Below are 12,021 nucleotides of genomic sequence, written 5' to 3'. Positions count from 1 at the left end.
TTGAGACAAGGTTTCTGTTTTCAAACGGGCTCAACTGAATCTTCACATAGAAAAGTTTCATAATAAAATGACATTTTTTTTGTTCCAAACCAGATCTGAAAAATCCCACGCTGCAGTATGCACAAATGTAAACAAACACCTTCAATCTTCTGTTGACTTTAGAGTCGAGGTTGTTTCTATATCTGGGGTAGAAAGGGTGTGTTTCCTCTGTGGAGACCCTCCCCCTATACGAGGGCACAGCCAGTCCACCAGAAGAGAAAGACAGGCTGAAAGTACAGACTCGCATTCTATCAAACACTTGCATTCCTGTAATGCTGTCAGGAACATGAGAATGTGTTTGGAGTCTTGGACAATCCTGCTGAAGGACAGTGAAGTTTTGTAATGGTTTTAGTAATTAAATTTTGCCATGTCTTGGAGATTTCAGACTTCAAAGTGACACCATCAGTGTTTCAGAAATGTTATCTTCTTCTCCAATTACATCCTTAAAATCAAAAAGAAACAGAAATTTAACCCACGTGATAACTCAGAGAAAATCCCTTAGTCACAGTTTTGACTGAAAGGTGAAAAGGTCACGCTCCATGTTAGGAGGAAGGAAAGAACAAAAAGAAGAGAGCGAGGTGATGAGAGAGACGGGTGGAATGACGGTATAATAATGTGCATATGTGTATGAGGGTGGAGGAGGTGAACGCCCATATGAGCACATTTGAAGATGTGTGTGTGTGTGTGTGTGTGTGTGTACTCCTGTGTGGATTGAGCTCTACATAGTGAGGTGCACTAAACTATAAATTTGACACAAACTGTTTGGTCTTTCAGTGTCGAAACAATTTTCATGACTTATCTTTGAAAAAAAAAGTGAAATTGTTTGATTAAATATGCTTGGATGTTTTTATTTTTTCAATATGTCAAGAGATTGTAAGCTCCATTGATCTCATGTGTTAATAAATATCCATTTCATATCCTAAAAGAAACAACCAATTTTTTTCCCCCTTTCTTGAAGCCATAGATATTCAGTTTACTGTTGTGAGGCAGCTGTGTTAAGACCAGAACAAGATCTATAAACCACCATGATACCATAATCAAATTTTACTGTTGTTGGATAGCAAGTTCCTGCATGCTGTTACCCACCCATTGTAATCTCTTATAACAACATTTACAAAGGTCTGAGGTAATCAGTAAAAATCTAAGGAGGAGATTTTAGATTTATACAAGTTGGGAAAGTCTTTTGAAACAACTGTAAGTTTGAAGATCACCTTAAACACTTGCATAAAAACAGATGTCTGCTTGAGACCCCGTTTGGTCTCAAACAGCCCTCGAGAGCCAATGTCCTGCAACTTTTGGATGCGTGGCTTCAACACATAGACGCATCTGTGTTGAAGGTCCGATGGCTCGACCTCATACTCCAGCCATTGGATTCTGGTATATTGGACCAGAGACATCTAAAGGTTGCAGGACACAGAGACTCAAAGCCTTAATTTGAAAACTCCTGGACTAAAAGAAGAGCCAAAAATCTGCCTAACAGAAAACTGAACAACACAAGAACCATCAAAGCTCAGGATTGTATTTAACGCAAGTATCTCTTTCCACTGTCAAATTAATTTTGGGCTACAACAAGAAAGTAATATCTATAGTTTCATAATCTTAGATATATTTCATAGCCAAATTATGAAATATCTATATTGAAGCCAGTACAGAAAAGTTGCTGTACTGGCTTCCAACAGTCTAGATATCAATCCAAACAAAAACTTGTGGACTATACCTAACCCCTCAACTGTTGTCATGAATTAAGTTTTAATGCAGCCAAGGAATGACGAGTATCCCATGAATGTTGGTTCGTCCATATTCCACACATACCAAGAACCCTACTGGAAGCATTTTGCTACCACCCTGCAGTCAGAGATCTAATTAAGCTTAGCTTTGCTAGCTTTAATATGCTGATTTTCTTTAATATGCTGACTAAAGCAGGATGTTGTAGATACTATATTCAAATTAAACTAATAAATGAAATTAATATGAATAAGGCCCATTACTCAATGAGTTCTATAAGCCTAAACTGAATACATATATGCTAAGAAAACATACAAGTGATACAAAGACTCAGTCAATCGTGTTTAATGTACTCTTGACCTCTGTTAGAGTTCAGCACTCCTCTGGATGCAAAATAAACAGTTTCAATTGCCCAAGTTAGACATTTTGTGTATAAATTAACCAAAAATCAACACAGATAAACCTGATAACACTGCTTCTACTTATGTGACAATTTTCACATAGCAATCAATTAATTCACAATGTTATGATGCTACAAGATAGTTTGATTTTGAACATTGGAAACTTGTTTTCTGTATATATATCCTGTAGTGTCATGCAATGTGCTGCTATGAATAAATTCCTGAACGAACATTTAAAAAGTTTTATGCAATCCACTTGATCTTATTTTACTTAAATCTAATTTATTTATGATTTGTAACTATTTACCACAAGAGTTACGTGACTTTCACAGCCTACATTTAATGCTAATTGCAAGACATTTTTTTTTCACTTTCCTCTCTGATAAGAGCTCTTTAAAACAGTTAAAGGAACCAAACAGTGTAGAAGAAAAATAATCAAGAAGTGACTTAGGTACAATATCCAGTAACACAAAAATTGCAATTAGAGGAAATGTGGAGATGGGGGAAAAGTGTGGCAGCCCAATTCTTGGTGACAGGCCTGGCCAGCTCAGAGGAATGTTCCAGAAAAATATGCTGCCTATTCATGGAGGACAGGAAATAAAGATCTCTCTCTCTCTCTCTGTCTCTCTCCACCTCAACTCTTTTCCCTCTCAGTTCTCAATCCTTCACTTTACATTCAGCTGCTTCTCTTTTCACCTATCTCTCATGCTCTTTAATTTCATGCTAGGGGAATTCTTGCATTGTATGATTGTGCCACATTGCTTTTGCTTGTGTTCCAAATAGATATTTAGTTAAAGAAGGGGGAAAACAACTAAGTCTTAAGCACTCGCCCAATGTCTTGCCAACACATTTCACCAAACAAGTCAACTGATGGTTGCCAACAAAAGTGGATGATGAGAAATATTACAAGAAGAGTTAAAGCTTATTAACAACTACATTTCTGGGAGGGCTATAGAGTGAAATGTCGCAAAGGATGGTTGAGTCTACAGTGAACGCTGGGCAATTGCATAGATTAATAGATTCAAACTGCATGACAATAACATGTTTCTCCATCCAGATGAGTTCCCTTTTCTCCAGATTAGTTTTCTGCACCCAAGTGTGTTAGGAGTAGAAAAAAAAGGTGTCACATTGAAAGTGTCCTAAACATTGTACTGACAGATGCAGCAGAAGAGTGAATTAAATGTGGGATTTTACAATTAGTTTTTCTAATATTTCATTATAATTAAATGATATGTGCATATCTGTAGACTCCAACATGCAGGGCCTCTGATCCATTTTGGTGTGGGAATTTAAAAATAAAGGTCAACTAAAGGTCTGACTGGGGTTAATCCTGGGGTCAGGTTAACTTACAATGAGAAGGTTGCTCAGCAATCCCATTAGGTCACTGAAGGAGATGTCCATTCACTGTCAACTGCCTAACCCAAACACCAACTTCTAATCTTCACCAAAACCAATCCATATTGAACCTACACCTACTTTCACTACATCCGTGAAAACAGGGCAGGATTTTTTTTTTTTTTTGCTTAATTTGGCCTTAATTTGAGCCTGGAAAGTGAGACAACAATTAGTCATTAGAGTCTTCAATGCTAGAGAGTTGATTTGAATAAACTAATTTGTGAGCATCTGTCATCAGTACATTAAATAAACCCATTGGAGGCATATTGTGTTGCTTACAGCTTGTTAGTAATTATATACTTTCAGGTGTTTAACTTTCAGATCTGTACATTTTTCTTGTTGAGTCTTTTATGTCTGTTTGAAAAACAGACTTACTTTGATAATTAGCAGTGCAAGTGCCAGTTGCTGCCAAGTTTATCTTTTAGGGTGTGAGCTAATGGGTCAAATAGCAGCTGTAGTCATATGAATGTCTGTATATTTAACAGGATAGTGTTGCAAAGAAATGCATCATAAAAAGCCACAGTGTGTACAATGTCAGTGTGAATCATAAAGGTGACAAATACCAAACTCAAAATGGATATGGAGCTACTGTGAATAAAGAGCTAAAGACTTTAATGCAGGAAGCCTCACAAGAAACCAACAGTTTTAAATGTGAAGCTGGTATTGAGCTACTACTCAACGCTATTGTTCACTTTGGTGGTAAACAATATAACGTCATGAGGCTTGTACACTAAAATAGATACTGTAGAGACAACAAGATAGGATTGTGGAAACCAAAATTGCACTGAATTTGTTTGACTCACACCTGTCTGCACCTGTGATGCCTACAATTCCCTCACACCGTTGCCACACATTCCGCTACTTTCTTCTTCACCCCTAAATAGTTGTCTACATGTCCCCTGGACCTTACGTCACATCTTAAACAACAGCAGAACAACAAAGCAGTTTCCCGTCTCTGATGACACACAGTGGGGAAACGAGTCACATACACACAACAGCCTTTACAACGCAACACACATTGATGTAGTGCAGTAATTAGCATGCAAATGACGAGAGAGAAATACCGTGGAGATCTTTTTATTCACAGGGCTTAGTGACCCCATCTGAAAATGACTATTTGAAAATGTCTATTTTAATAGTCAAAACACTGAATATACTCTAGCATGATACATATAGTGGAAACTGTCTCTGAAATACTGCAGGATCTAACATCAACTGTCTTCCTTAATTCTGCTCTTGGGGGTAGAGCCAATCAGCAGCAAGGAAAATGAATGGCGTTCCTTGACTGCTTTCCAATGACAGTCAACGGCATGCCAAGCAGCATTGTGCCTAGGTATCTCCATTTCCATCTGCGTTTTTCTTTGAATATTTTGGATATGCTCTATGAAATATGGAGCTATGTCCCACAGAAAAATCCACAAGTAGGTGAATCTTCAATTACTGAACCGCGAATAGGTGGGTGGTTCCCTGTACAACCTTATTTAGTGAACATGTTGCTGCAGAAGTCCCCAATACAAAAATTCAGAGAAATGTTTTGGGAATAGCTTGTATTCCTAACAGTAGTTAACCTCGCCATGTTAATCTGCAAATCCAATTAGTTTTTGTCCTTGAATCATAGCTTAGTTGGATCGGACATCATGCTCAGATCGAAATTACAGAATCAGAGGTACAGAAATGGAACACTATGTCAGCCACCATAAGTGCTTCTTCCAGCTCTTGCTGTGTGTTTTGGTTAAAAATATCAGTGTTTGATCTGGCAGCAAAGTCTCCACAGACAGTTGCAGTCGAACTGCAGTTACACTGCAAACATTTGTGCACACAGTTTCACTTCTCTTACTTTACGGTCACAAATGTGTTTTTTATTTAAAATACATGGAGTAATAAGTTATTTATGCCAAGAGTCAAGCTTTTCTATTAAGCTAATGTTTGCCACAGTGAGAAGCAGAATACTGAAAAATGAAGCATGTGACAACATAGAAGAAACAAGTCAACATATATAGAGAGCAAAACGGTGACAGGAAAGAGGCTGAGAGTGAACAAGTCTTAGTATGATGAGCTCTCTGCTGACCTACATAATACAGACTTGTACCTACCAATAACTACTCATTAATTCTGGCACAAATAGAGAAGCTATTTAAAAATATAAAAGGCTCTACAGAAAGCAACGCACCACATTCACATGTGTTCTTCAATGGGACCTAAAAAAACAACCTATAAGTTTATATCCACTAAAACTGTGAGCATAATGTAAAATACAATGACAAAAGATTGACTAGAGGTAATTTTACTTCAGAGACACAAACAAAAGGAAACAAGTTGAAAGACTGAAACTTATGAGTTTATCTTGCAATGAAGAGGGAACACAGGCTATGCAGTAATGAGTTAACTCAAACGAAAAGAGAAAAGATTACCAAAACGACTGACCACAGGATCTTCTATGTGGTGGCTCAAACACACAAATGGGCAGTTAGGAATAGCGTGAGAAAACCTTCACAAAATGCTTCCACACTAAACACTGAACCACAGATCTCCCTAACCCATCATAATAAACTGAAGACCTGAAAACATTATTATAATTGACATTGCAGTAGATTTCAAATTAGAATTATCACCACCACCTAAGTCTGCTGAAACTGTGAATCTTAATATTTTATGATTAATAATTAGCCAGGAAAGTGAATAACCATTTTCTAGTTATATTTTCTAAGAAACTGCAGTTTCACTGCTTGTCACTTTTGAGTAAAAGCTGTGAATAACAACCAGACAGGGGTTTTGGTAGAGCATGATTATCCCACAATTAGATTGACCTTTAACATTTCGTAGCAAGATACCATCAGTCTGTTTTATTAAGTGGCTTAAGGGCAAAAAATGAAAGGCTATTAACTTAACATGGCACAACATTTGTAAGATTTGATCAAGTAAATAAAATCTTCAAGAATAAACTGTATTACCATACAATATATTATGGAATCTTACGGTGCCTTACAATGCATATCAAATACAAAATATTAAAGGCAAACTAACAACAAAATAAATAAAACCAATGTCAAACTAAATGTCTGCTTAAAAAGTAAAGTATTTAACTGCTTCTTAAATACAACAACAGTACCGACAACCCAGAGTCTTGATGCCACAGCTTTAAAGCAGATATAAAATGTGTTTTTTGGGCCACAAGCAACATCCCAGCTACTGTTCTTAAACGAGACTTTGGGATTGCAAAGCTGGAGATCCAGAAACACGAATACAGTCAAGTTGTTTCTTTCTTTGGAAAGTAAAAAAAAAATTATTACAGAAGTCGTTATGAGAATATAAAAAGTGAATATAATCGAATATGGATATTTTTTCTGTAAAATTGCATACCATGAACCTTTTTTGCATGTTTCAGAAAAAGCTTTTCAACTTTGCAGAACAACATGCCCAAGTTCTACTAGTTTAAGAAGACACCCACTAGTAGCTGGATATCATAGACCTTTGTTTCTCAGGCTGTAATGTCAGACCATGCTGATTAATTCAGCAAGTGATGCAGTCATCTTGCCATCTCCTCTTAATGTCAGCTGAGATTTAGGTCCATTTAATAAAAAAAGGCATCTATAGCCACTGGAGACTGAGCTGAGATGAAGAGCATAAAAGATGAAAAAGAAAATCTCCTGTTAAACAGTGGAAGCTGATGTATTCGTGTTGCATAGACTGGAATAGTTTCAGTCTAATTTGTTTAGTAGAAATATAATCAGCCAAATGTACAACATTAACGTATTTTTCTCCCATAGTAAAGATCTTCAATCACTGACTTTGGTCCAAGAATCTAACAGTGAACAAGTATCTTTAGATCAAACGAGATCAATAAAAAGCAGCACAGGAAAACACTGATTAAACATGATGAGGGCAACTGATGAGGATTTAATGTCTGAGCTGCCTTGGAAATCTGAAATTAAAACATCTGTAATACTTAACATATGTTGTAAAGAAAATGGTGGATAAATAACATTACATGTATGAATGTCTGACTATGAATATTCTTTCAATACGTAGATTCAAAAACACAGGGACACACCGATGACACGTCTTTAATTTAAACATCTTTAGAGCGTTTCCAGCTCCTTGTTATATACAAAATTCAATAAAACACAGATTTAGGAAAACTGCTGGTTTGGAGGACGTGTTGTGCTTTTAAATAAGCTGCCAGAGATTTAATAATAAGCCAGAGAAAACATTAAGCTAACCATACACACGGTTTGCAATGATTAAAGTTTCACATGTACCAGTTTATTTAAAATATTAAAACAGATAAGTTCAGTTAAGGAAACTAAACTATAATGTGCATTTTCATTGAGCTATTTAATCTAAACCTGTTATATCTCTTAGATGCCTAAGGAAAGAATATTGCCATTTTATGATGTACTTTATGTTGAGTACCTTAGTACTCAACATAAATGTACAGTTTTCTTTTTAAAAACACGGAGAGAAAAGACTTGGCTTTAATTTTGTAGTTTATGTATTTCCATGGATGAATGTCTGCTTATTCATATGTTTACTTGGATGTCAAAAAACAGGTCAGGATGCTATTTACTCCTCTAAATTTGTCTATCCAAATTTAGAAGAATAAATAAACCATATTTTTTCCTCTTCCATTTCTTGTACCTTTAAAATAATCATTTTAGTCAAATCTGACAAAAGTAATTTTGATTCTATAATAGCAGCATTCAGATGCAGCCACACGTTCAGTATTAGAGATCAATATAGCCCCAGAGCCGTGCCGAGTATTGGATCTAACCAACATAATCATCTGTAATCTCTGACATAAAATCCTGTAGACATTCATTGGAGGGCTGACGACAAGCACTCATCAGCTCAAAGCGTTTAGTATCCACCACTTCACAAAGCACCACCAGTTAGGAAAAAGAACACCACAGCCATGAACTGTAACCATGCAATCAGAACACCGCTATGCATGAGGTGAACTCTGTTTGCTGAAAGACAGGGTGAACACACAAATGACAAGATGAATGGTGTCCCTAAAGTGTCTCAGATTATCAGTTGACCTCCCCATCAATAAAAGTGGAAACTGTAACTGAGCTGCAGGCAAGGTACATAATGCATCAGCAGGCTGTTGTTGTGTTTAGGTAGAATCAAGGAAAACACTCAGTTTTTATTGCTACTAGCCTCAAGTAAGTTCCATGCTAATCATATTGCATTAATCCTCTAAACAGCCTAACTAGACACTGGTGGTTCCATATATGAAGATGAAAAGGCACACAGTGGGTCCCTCATGAACAGTATCTTGCATAATCCAATGTTCTTCACTGGTTTGTTTGTATAAAAGCATATAATTCAGCTCCTTCAGGCTGAACATTAAAGTACACAAACACAGCAGTTTTTGCTGTCTTTTCATCCAACAGAGTCCCACAATCACCCTTACAGTGACTGATCTTGCTGTCCTTTCTACCGCTGTAAAATGACTGCATTTTTAAAATTCCACTATCTTCACCTGCAACATTGTCCAAGAATCAATTATGGTTTCTTTCCTGGGTGTGTGTTTTTGCACAGGACAAGCCCAGGCCCAGGCCTGCTGAACAACATGTACAATGCCTTCAGGGTTGGTTACAGCAAATATCTGCATGACGTCACGCTCAGCTGAGGACAAAGCCCACTGCTTTCTCCCAGACAGAGAGAGGGAGAATGAGGTGGGGGTGGGCTCTTAGTGCAAAGCGTGGACTTTGCTGCTGCAATGTGGATGTGTACACTATGTTAATATGCGTGTGAAATATGAATAGCTCTAAGGTTGGATGAATGTGAGGCAGCTGCAGGATTCCCACATGCACGTGTGCAATAAAGGTGAGGCAGTGTGTGTCTGCAAGCATGTGTGCATAATGTGCAAGTAAGTGCCATCCACCCATGCTTATCAGTATAAATAGAGACAGTGCATTGGCAATAAGACCTACAATAATGCAATAAAAGGCTAGCAAATGATTTTTTTTAGAAACAATGCTACAAGGCCAGCATCAGTAGCCTGTGCAGTGCATGATGCAACACAGCTCCCAAGTGCAATCAAAGGGAACAATACACCCACTGCTGTGCTAGTCACCTGCACGCTTTACATTCATCATCATCATCATCATCAACTCCCTTGCTTAGCACGAGCCATTTTCTTACAGTTATTTTGCATGGCTTGTTGATATTTCCCTATTTGTTTAGTCTCCACATGCACAACCCAAGAGTGTATAAAGATTAAAATAAAGCATATGCATCAACACGAGCGTTCCCATGACAGATGCACAACTCAAGAGAATGATAATGACATTTTGATGAACACTTCTTTATCAATAGCAGCACAGGGTGCATGCGGACGAATAAAAAAAAAGTGCAGAGAAAACAGACAAAGCAGGGGAACGCCCCCTTTCTTAATCCTGCAAACTACTCTTAGGTTATCAGCTGTCTCTGACTGGATGCCAGTCATTCTTTCACCTGATTCTTAAGAATGATGTCTGTCACAACCTGAATGATAAACAGGGGAAGAATTTCAGCCGGAACGAGCTATATTACAAGTTAAAAACAGAAAGCTTTTGTCTTATTTCCCAACAGACACTCGAAAAGCTCCATATAATGCAGTTATAAATGGCTACCAAAAAAAAAGAAGAAGATGATGATGATGATTCTGGGGTTACAAACCTCTCAAATAAAGGTGGACGCAGGAAACGAAACACAGCCCAGACAGTCAAGACTGACGCATTCCTGTCGTCTCGGAGTTTGGCCTTTTTGTTATCTCTGCCCTGCTGGCTGCAGCGTCAACGTTGCCACTTGAAAATCGAAGCCAGAAGTTAGCCGTCTGAGCAGCGGAGGTGACGGCTCAAAATACTCGAATACATTCAGTCTCGTCCTCTCACACAAGTCGCTTGCTGCTTTACGAAGCTACGTCCATTCCTCTACATCTGTGTCTTCTTGTTTTGTGTGTGTATTCGCAGCTGTTTTCCTTGTTGTAACCTTAGCCTGAAATTTCTCCTGTCGCTTTAAGGTACATTTCCGGGGTTCGCTGACAACTACGCGGAAGGCGGGACTTACCGGCCAGCTGGGCTTTTGCCATTTATCCGATTGGCTGCTTGTGGTCCTTTTACCCAATCAACATTCCACCACTACCAATTTTTTTAAAACATGCAGATTTATTCAAAAATACTGCTCTTTTATTGGTTTGTGGATTAGTTAAACCTCCACCCACTACACGTGCTTTTCTCCCCTCCCAGTCTTTAAAGCCAGGAGGGCTTTTGTGCTGAACCCTCGATACACACTAAATTCTTTGATATTTAACATTTACCTACTGCATATAAGGAAGGACAAGACAGTTAATCGGCAACGAAACGTGGCTGAAACGTACAACTATCTTACAGCCACACTGACAGTGACCGTTTACTGTATCAGACTGAGTGGTAATCCCCTTCTTTTCCTCCCATTTGTACTGAATTAGGGAGAGCCATGTTTTCACAGAGCTAAGAATAGATCCGCTACATGTATCCCTATAGTGCCTTGCAGCTGCAGTGATTCCACGCCCATGTTAGCACACTGGGGCTTTATTTTCTTCTGCCATGTGAAGGAAAAGATAAAAGAGAAAGGCCTGTAAGCACGAAGTGAAATATGCTCTAAATCCATTCATTCATCTGTCTCGTTAAACTTTTGACAAGCTCATTGTTTTAATTCCTAGTTTTTTATTGCCATTATTTACAAACAACCTGGTGTCAAATGCCTGGCTACAGCTGCCAAGTAGCTCAACCAGACATGACGACTTTTTAAGTATATCTTGCTGGTATCATGTTAGACTCCATTTTGTTTTCATAACTGCCTTAGCTATTGGTGACACAGATTCAGGAAGGTGTCCCAAATATTCCTAGCATGTTTTTCAGTTGTACATTCGCCAAAACCTAAAGGTGCTCTATAATAAAATACTTTATTATGTTTAGAGGGAATTTAAATGTTGTAACTCCTCACAACTTTCTTCAAACAACTGTAGATGCCGACAGCTGTGTGCCCACAGGAAGGAACTCCTGTAGCTGTCTGTAACACAGTGAGTCTAAAGCAGCGTCTGTTGATACTCATGAGACAATATGCTGCATTTTACTGCAAATACTAGAATTCTTCAGCTTCCTCAAGAAGTAAACTCTGCTCTGTTCCTTCTTGTAGACAGCTTTACTGTTGCATCTCCAGTCCAAACTGTTTTCCAGGTACACATATGTATTTATACTCATCTCTGAACCACCCAAAGACCGCAGAATCATCTGAGCATTTCCGGTCTGGTAACTGTGTAGGCCACTGGATTACGGTGAACTCACTGTTCTTAACAAATTAGTTCAAAATTTTAGCACTTTAACGTGTCAGATTAGCTGGCTGGAGGTACCAATTAAAGATAGATGCACTGTGTTTATGAAGGGTTTTGGTATGGTTTGCAACAAACCTTGGTTGACTGTGATGTTTAGAC

General features: G+C 38.1%; 1 protein-coding gene across 1 annotated transcript in view; it reads right to left on the bottom strand.

The window, feature by feature from the left end:
* Positions 1–10,608, bottom strand: part of atosb (atos homolog b) — a 29,733-nt gene extending 19,125 nt beyond the window's left edge. The window contains exon 1 of the mRNA XM_007557874.2: positions 10,227–10,608. The gene's annotated coding sequence lies outside the window, so the exon portion shown is untranslated. The remainder of the gene's footprint in view (positions 1–10,226) is intronic.
* Positions 10,609–12,021: the final 1,413 nt, after the last annotated feature.

The sequence above is a fragment of the Poecilia formosa genome, unplaced genomic scaffold, assembly GCF_000485575.1.
Source record: "Poecilia formosa unplaced genomic scaffold, Poecilia_formosa-5.1.2 Scaffold92, whole genome shotgun sequence".
Lineage (NCBI taxonomy): Eukaryota > Metazoa > Chordata > Actinopteri > Cyprinodontiformes > Poeciliidae > Poecilia > Poecilia formosa.
This window is presented reverse-complemented; position numbering and strand designations above follow the sequence as displayed.